Source organism: Rosa rugosa, chromosome 3 (assembly GCF_958449725.1).
Source record: "Rosa rugosa chromosome 3, drRosRugo1.1, whole genome shotgun sequence".
NCBI lineage: Eukaryota > Viridiplantae > Streptophyta > Magnoliopsida > Rosales > Rosaceae > Rosa > Rosa rugosa.
Window position 1 is genome coordinate 27,354,345 of NC_084822.1, and position 7,821 is coordinate 27,362,165.

General features: G+C 46.4%; 1 long non-coding RNA gene across 1 annotated transcript; it reads left to right on the forward strand.

The window, feature by feature from the left end:
* The first annotated feature begins 3,338 nt into the window (after nt 1-3,338).
* LOC133740869 (uncharacterized) lies at nt 3,339-5,541 on the forward strand. The gene is made up of 3 exons (XR_009861481.1): nt 3,339-4,036; nt 4,786-5,168; nt 5,277-5,541. It is a non-coding gene; the product is annotated as an uncharacterized LOC133740869 (long non-coding RNA).
* Nucleotides 5,542-7,821: the final 2,280 nt, after the last annotated feature.

The window sequence follows — 7,821 nt, forward strand, 5'->3', positions numbered from 1 at the left end:
TGGCGGAGCCGTCCACATGCAGGTTCCAATCCGAGTGCGGGGGGGCTGCTTCCTCAGCGGTTACCATTTCTGTTCCGGGCTCTGTCTCGGTACCGGGTTCTGGCTGACGCTCGGTGAGTTCAGCGATGAAGTCCGCCACTGCCTGGCCCTTCATGGCGGTTCTTGGCTTGTAGTCTATGTCGAACTCGCTGAGGCGCCCCGAGTGTTCAGGGTTCTGCATCACTTGCCTCAGCAACTGATTGGTTAACACATGGATCGTGTGAGCCTGGAAGTATTGGCGGAGGCGCCTAGCGGCAACGATGAGTGCGAGGGCTAGTTGCTCCAAGGGAGGATACCTTGTTTCTGCTCCGTTCATGCCCCTGCCGGCGTAGAACACTGGGAGCTCGTCTTGGCCTTCCCGCCGGACAATGGCGCAACTTACCGCCGATACCGAGACCGCTAGGTAGATGAACAGTGTCTCTCCTTGCACAGGGACAGAAAGGAGAGGGACTGCCGCCAAGTATGCCTTCAGGCCCTGGAACGCCGCCTGACACTCTGGGTTCCAGTTGATGACTTTTTTGTGAGTCGTTTTGAGGAGTTTGAAGAATGGGGCACACTTATCAGTGAGTCTGGAGATGAATCGAGAAAGGGCGGTTAACTTGCCCTGGAGGCACTGTACGTCCACCTTATACTCGGGGTCCGCCAGGTTAAGGATGGCCTGTACCTTGTCCGGGTTAGCCTCGATGCCTCGCTCGCTGACGATGTAACCCAGAAATTTGCTGGCGGTGACTCCAAAGAAACATTTTTCTGGGTTGAGGCGCATACCATAGGCCAGGAGAATGGTTACTATGATTTTGAGGTTTGCCACATGTCCGCTGGCCTTTATGCTCTTAACTAGCATGTCGTCCACGTAGACCTCGATGATTTTTCCCAGATGCTCAGCGAACATGGCGTTCATCAACCGCTGATAAGCTGCGCCGGCGTTCTTCAGACCGAAAGGCATGACATTGTAGCAGTATAGGCCTTTGTCGGTGGTGAAGGTGGTGCATTCCTGGTCGCCGGGGTGCATCTTGATCTGGTTATATCCGGAGAAAGCGTCCATCATGCTGAGGAGCTCATGTCCGGCGGTTGCATCGACTAGCTGATCGATACGAGGTAGCGGGAAACTATCCTTTGGGCATGCCTTGCTGAGATTTTTGAAGTCGACACACATCCGCCACTTGCCGCTGGGCTTCTTGACCATTACCAAATTGGAGATCCACTGGGGATAGACGACTTGGCGGATGAATCCAATGCCCTGGAGCTTGGCAACCTCCTCTCCTATTGCCTGGTACTTTTCCTCATCAAAGGCCCTCCGCTTCTGCTTGATGGGATAAAATGAGGGTTTGATGGTCAGCTTATGAGTGATAATTTCAGGAGAGATACCTGGCATGTCTGCGTAGGACCATGCAAAGACGGCGGCGTTATCACGCAGGAATTGAGTGAGCTCTGCCGCCACCTGTGGGTCTAGCTGGGCGCCTATGCAGACTGTCCGCTCAGGGTGCTCGTCCGAGATGCAGACAACTTTCAACGATGTCTCCGGGTTGACCGGTTCCTTCTTGACATACTTCTTCTCCTCATCCCTAGGATCCTCAAAGATATTTGGTGCCTGATTACCCACCGTCAGAATTTCATGGCGGCGGGCTGACCGCGCTACAGTCGTTGAATAGCACTCTCGAGCCAACTGTTGACTTCCTCTCACACAGCCCGTGCAGTTGGGTGTGGGGAACTTCATGAGAAGCATGTATCCGGCGATAATGCACTTGAGCTTGTTAAGCGCTGGTCGTCCAATGATGGCGTTGTACGAACTGAAACAATCGACAATAATGAATTCTGTATGTACCTCCGCCATGCATGGACTAGTACCAATAACCAGTCGCATGTAATCCGACCCCAGCGGTTGTGTGACGTCGCCGGAGAAGCTGAACAGTGGCTCGTGATCCTGGAGTAGTTTCTTGTTCCGCTTGAGGTGGTTGTAGCATCCGCTGAAGATGACGTTGACAGCGGACCCGCTGTCCACCAAGATTCTCCCCACTGAGAATTTGCCAAGAATGGCGTCGACCAAGAATGGGTCGTCATGTGGTAGATGCACCCCGCGCTCCTCCTCCTTTGAGAAGGTAATAGGTTCCCAACCTGATTTTGGGAGCTTGGCGGACCTCTCGTAGCGGATGTTGCAGACTTCCTTTGGGTGATTAGCGCGTGCATAGCGCTTCCTTGCCCTGTGAGACATGCTGGTGATTGGAGCACCGCCATCGATGGTGTTGATGCGGCCCAAGGTCTCAACGTTGGCAATTACTGGTGGTGGTTGGCGCACCTTGAACTGCTCCAACTTGCCGTCTCGGTACAAGGTCTCAATGGCCGTTTTGAGAGCATTGCAGCTGTTGGTATTGTGGCCGCTGTCCTCGTGGTATTTGCACCACTTGCCGGTGTTCCTGGGCTTGCCCGTTTTTGGGAACTTTGGAGGGGGTGGCGGTGGGATCTGATCCTTGCACTGATTGTATATTTCTTCATAAGAGGCAGTGAGGACAGTAAACACTGCATACCGCTGAGAGGACTCCGCCTGCTTGTTGCGGTTATCCCCATGGGTTGGGCGGTTGCCCTTGTTGTAATGTTGGTCCCTCTGCCGCTTGTTCTGGTGGTGGCCCTGTTGCCACTCCCTCTTCTTGTCAGTTGGAGGTGCTGAAGGCACTACGCCAATAATAGCTTCAGACAACACACTTCAGACAACTGCAGAATTTTTAACTGTCGTCTGATACTTTGGGACGACAGCAAAAATTATTCTGTCGTCTGAATTTTCGAATCAGACAACAGTTGTTACATTGCTATTGTGCGATTATAAATCAGACAATGACTGTTTTTCTGATGTTGTCTGAATCAACCAATTCAGACAACAGTTATTTCATTGATGTTGTCCAAGGTTGATTAACACAATAGTTGAGAAAAATATGTTGTCTGGCTGTTTTTAATCACACAATAGTTATTACTTCTCTATTGTGCAACTATTATTCAGACAATGGTGACATTTTGATGTTGTCTGAGTAATTTAATTCAGACAATAGTTTTTCTGTATCTGTTGTGCGATTATTATTCAGATAATGTTAGTATTTGATGTTGTTTGACTATATCTTCAGACAATAGTTTTTTTTTTGTCTGTTGTGCGATTATTATTCATATAATGTTAATATTTGATATTGTCTGAATATTTATTCAGACAACAGTTTTTCTATGTCTGTTGTGCAACTCTCCTTCAGACAATGACTCTGTGTGTTTCTATTGTCTAAGTTTTATATTTAACAAACTCTGCTGCCCTAATTGATTTCCCACACTTGACCAAAATTCAATTTTTGGACTCCTTTCATCGACCAACACCACTCTGGCATTTCTCTCAGCGCTCTCATTCTCTCTCTCTCTCAGCCCGCTCAAAATTTTTGCCCAAAACTTAAATTTCCCACCCATCGTTTTAATTTTGATCTCTCACTCTTTAACGGATGTCTCTCTCTCTCTCTCTCTCTCTCTCTCTCTCTCTCTCTCGGGTTTCTTTCAGATCTGAGATGAACCCAAAACCCTCAAACTCTCGCTGCTTCAATGTTTGTTTCAGAGCTGGGGTGTATTGAATTTCAAAGCCAAAAATGGGAAGAGAGGCTCCATAGCAAACGTCGCAGCAGCAAGTGTCGTTCACGGTGGAGCAATTGGTCGCGGTCAATCGCTAGAACCCTGATATCCTCCCCGATTTCGAAAGCTACGTCAACGGGCAAGTCTTGTTTCTTTTTTATTCGATTCGTTTTAATTGATTGAATTTGTGGATGATTGATTGAATTAGAGTGAATTCTTTTCTGGATTTTTAGGTTTCGTCATAGACCTTTTTCGTCTCTATTGGAATATTTTTGGACTGTTGGTTTCCCCAGGATCTCTATATATACACACATAACATCAGTTTTAATGGGTTTTCAATCTTTATATGTGGGTGTTGATTATTTCAGGAATTGAAGTGATATGGTTTTACTACGATCTCATCTTGGTACTGTCCTCTGACTCTTCTCTATTTACTTCATTGATTTAGTCACTTAATTGAGTGTTTTTGGTTTGAGATATGAACTGGGTTTGCGATATCAAATTGTCAATTACAGGAAATTTTGAACCTTGACTGCGTGCAAGAATTGATATTGTCAAATTGTCAAAGAGCTAATATTATGATTATTGTCAAACTATCAAAGGCAGCACCCTGTTTGCTTCTTCTTTGTTTTTGCTGGAAAAGACGAAACGTACCTATTAATTCATTTAATTGTTGGTGTTTGATATAGAATAATAGAAATGGTCTCTTTGATTAATTGATATAGAAATGGTGTCTGATATATAAGACTTTGTATAATTGGTCTCTTTGAATCATTCTTTGTTGGTATAGAAATGGCTGGGTACCTTATTGATATGTAGTAGTTTATTAACTGGATGGCCAATACATTAGACATATGGCTGGGTATCATGGGTGTTCAATTAATATCAGTGAAATTTAATAGGTACCAACCGACATCGCTTGTAATGATAAAGATAATTAGTAAAAGTAATCCGTTATTGGCACTATCTGAAGATTATTGGTCTGATCCATAGAGTTATAGCATTGATCCGTAGAGCTATAGCATTGTTGGAATCCTAGCTTTTTTTCTAGTATCCTGCAATAATACATTTTTCTGGTATTCTTTGTTTGTGTCTAGTGTTAGAGTTTATAGCATTGTTGGAATCCTAACTATTTTTCATGCGGTTGAGTTGCAGGAATGTACTCAGAGAAAGAATTCTGTGGTAACTGGGAGTGAAGCTGTAGATGAGATATGCAAGTTACCCTCGAAAGGGTAAGAATTCTGTTAATTATGTACAGCAAAGTTTCTTCTGAATACTAGATTTTGTATGACTGAATGCGTTGAGCTTTTGGTGCATTATGGACCTAACTATCAAGATTTGTCTAATACTAAATGGACTTCACAATTAATTGCATATTATATTGTCAACATTAACAAACAACAAGACCTGATCAATCTTTTGGGAGCTACCTATGCTGTTGTTCTTTTCCTTGCAGCTAGCAATGCCTCTGCTGTGCAATTTGTTGTGGCGGTTCAGTAGCATGAATGTACTCAGAGTTTCCTTACGCATTTGCTCGGGTAAGATATCGGAAATGAATCTCGGTCATCTGTTTGATTTTTTATTTTATTTTTTATCATATTGAAGTCGCATGGATATGTTATTGGTACATGTTTCTGGTGCTGCAGGTGGCTATTGAATTTTAAGAACAAGGCATTGTTAGAGAGGAAAAGGGAGCTGCTTGTCATAGAGGAAAAACGAGCACTCCATGCAGTGAAGGCTTTCCCCAAAGATGACCCATCTAAGCCCTGGAAGCTGACTGCTTCCCATATATGGAACTATTGTTACATTTATACAAGTCCAAATGTTGTTCATCGTAGTTTTATAGCTTTCTTTCGATGCTATTGCATCGCCTCATGTACTCCTTAATTTCATTTAATAAAGATTGTTGTTCTTCCATACAAGAAAATGTATGTCATAAGAGTCACTTTCAGACCACTCTCAACTAAGTAAAAACAATTGTCCGAGATAGTTAGACACAACTAAAATGATAGCAAAAAACTGTTGTTGGAGCCATCTTAGCACAACAAGACTACATAAAAAACTATTGTCCAATAAAAACTCAAACAACAGTTATTTAGAGAAACCTATAGTATCAAAAGTGGACAGCCAACGCCATTTTCAACAGCCTGTTGTGTTTTTTAAATCCAGTCAATAGAAAAAAATTAGTCATTTGATGTAGAAGCTTCATAGAGACAACAGTAAGCATATATGGCGCTGTTGTTGTTTCTGGTATTCAGACAACAGTCATGTAAGCAGCTGCTCATGTGTAAAATTTACTCAGACGACAGTTTCTTGCTGTTGTCTGATACTTCCACCAGACGGCACAGGCTTTAACAACAGCACTGAACTTCATCAGACAACAGTCCAAAACTGTCGTCTGATGCCATTATTGGGGTAGTGAGGGGTCTTGTTAGCGGTTTCCTGATGACTGGAGGATGGCTGTGTTGACTTTGCTGGAGTTGCTGGTGGCGGTGGGGTTTCTCCATATGTGAGGAATTCTGCCTGGGCATGGATGACCGCCTCACTCATGACGTGGTCATACGCCGCATTAGGATGATTGTAATTGAGGTGATAGAGGAATGGCCCTTTAAGGAGTCCCTGCTTGAAGGCCGCCAATGCCATTGTTTTGTCTAGGTCACGGCACTGAGACGCTGCCGCCCGCCACCTTGTGACGAAGGCCTTCAGAGATTCGTCCGCTCCTTGCTTGACGCAGAACAGCTGACTTGTGTTGTGATGCCCGGCGGATAATAGGATGAACCGAGAGAGGAAGGCGTGTGATAGTGCATGGAATGAGTCAATGGACCCTGGCGGACACTCGAAAAACCAGCTCATCACCTCACCGTCCAATGTTTCGCTGAACAAGTGGCACAGGGTGGCGTCATCAAATCCCTTGTTGTTGGTAACTTTCTTGAAGGTGTCCATGTGGACGAAAGGATCAGACATTCCGCCGTAATGTGACATCTTTGGGGTTTTTGCATACGCTGGTCTGATAGCTTGCAGAATCGCATCGGTGAAGGGCCCAGGTCTGGAAGCGAAAAGTGGATTCTGAGTTGGCGCTGGGGCGCCCGACTCCGCCCGGATCAACCTTTGCTCCAGTTGATGCATCCTTTCCAATATCTGGGCGGTTGCATCGTCGGCGGAATCAGCCTGAATACTCCGCTGGACCTGCCTGCGCCTTGGCGCAAGCGGATTGCCTTCAGTCCTCGCCCTAGCTTCCGAGCGGTTGGTATGCGGCAGTGATTCCGCCTCCTGCTCTAACATTAGTTGGGGGATGGGCGGTGGTCCCATTCCCAACAATTCAGGTGGGTCCAGCGGTACCTGCATCTGTATGACTGGCCCCGGTACCAATGTGCCAGTGCCGGGTCGACTACGCCTGGAGCTACGTGACTGCTCGCTTAGCGCTGGATTGGCGGTAGCTTCCAGCGTCCTCTTCAGTTCATCAAAACGTGACATCAGCGTAGCCAACTGTCTCTGAGCCTCAGCCTTCTCCTTGCGCTCCTCCTCACGTTCTCTGTTTGCCTTATAAAGATCCGCCAGTGCCAGCTCGTACATAGTGACGAGATCTTGGCCCGGCGGGCGGCTGCTGCTTGGATTTGCCTCACCGCCGGGGTTGGTCGGGGTTGTGAATAGTGCGCGGTTAACGCCTACCGCTGGGTCAGGGGGTTGGGGAATGGCGGAATGGTCTGCCTGCTCTTCAGCGTTTCCCCCGCTACCGTTAGTCATCGTGATTGTGGTGGGATGACCTTTTGTTCAAGAGTTCCCACAGACGGCGCCAATGTTAATGTCTAAAAGTTCGGCGGTAGCTGAACCTTTGTTAACGCTGATCCGGTGGGCGGATCGATACTTGTGGTGTTCTCAAAGCTTCCGCTACCTGTCAAGTAAAATACAAAGAGCGTTAGAGGGAGACCGCGCTGGGCGGTCTTCAACTCTCCGATGCCTAAGTTAGTCAATGTATTTATGTTGACAAAGTAACAGTAGGTAAGTATTGAATGCGTAATTAATGAGGAGAGAGGAGAGAACCTTTTATAGGTGAGGAGGAGGCTGACCTCCTCCTTGTTTTCGATGTGGGACTGATGTGCTTCAGTTCCCAGCTTCAGAATCTTCTGATGCTATCTTGGCGCGGCGCGTGGCGGCGCGTCGGCGGTGATCTGGAGGTGATCCGACGCTGAG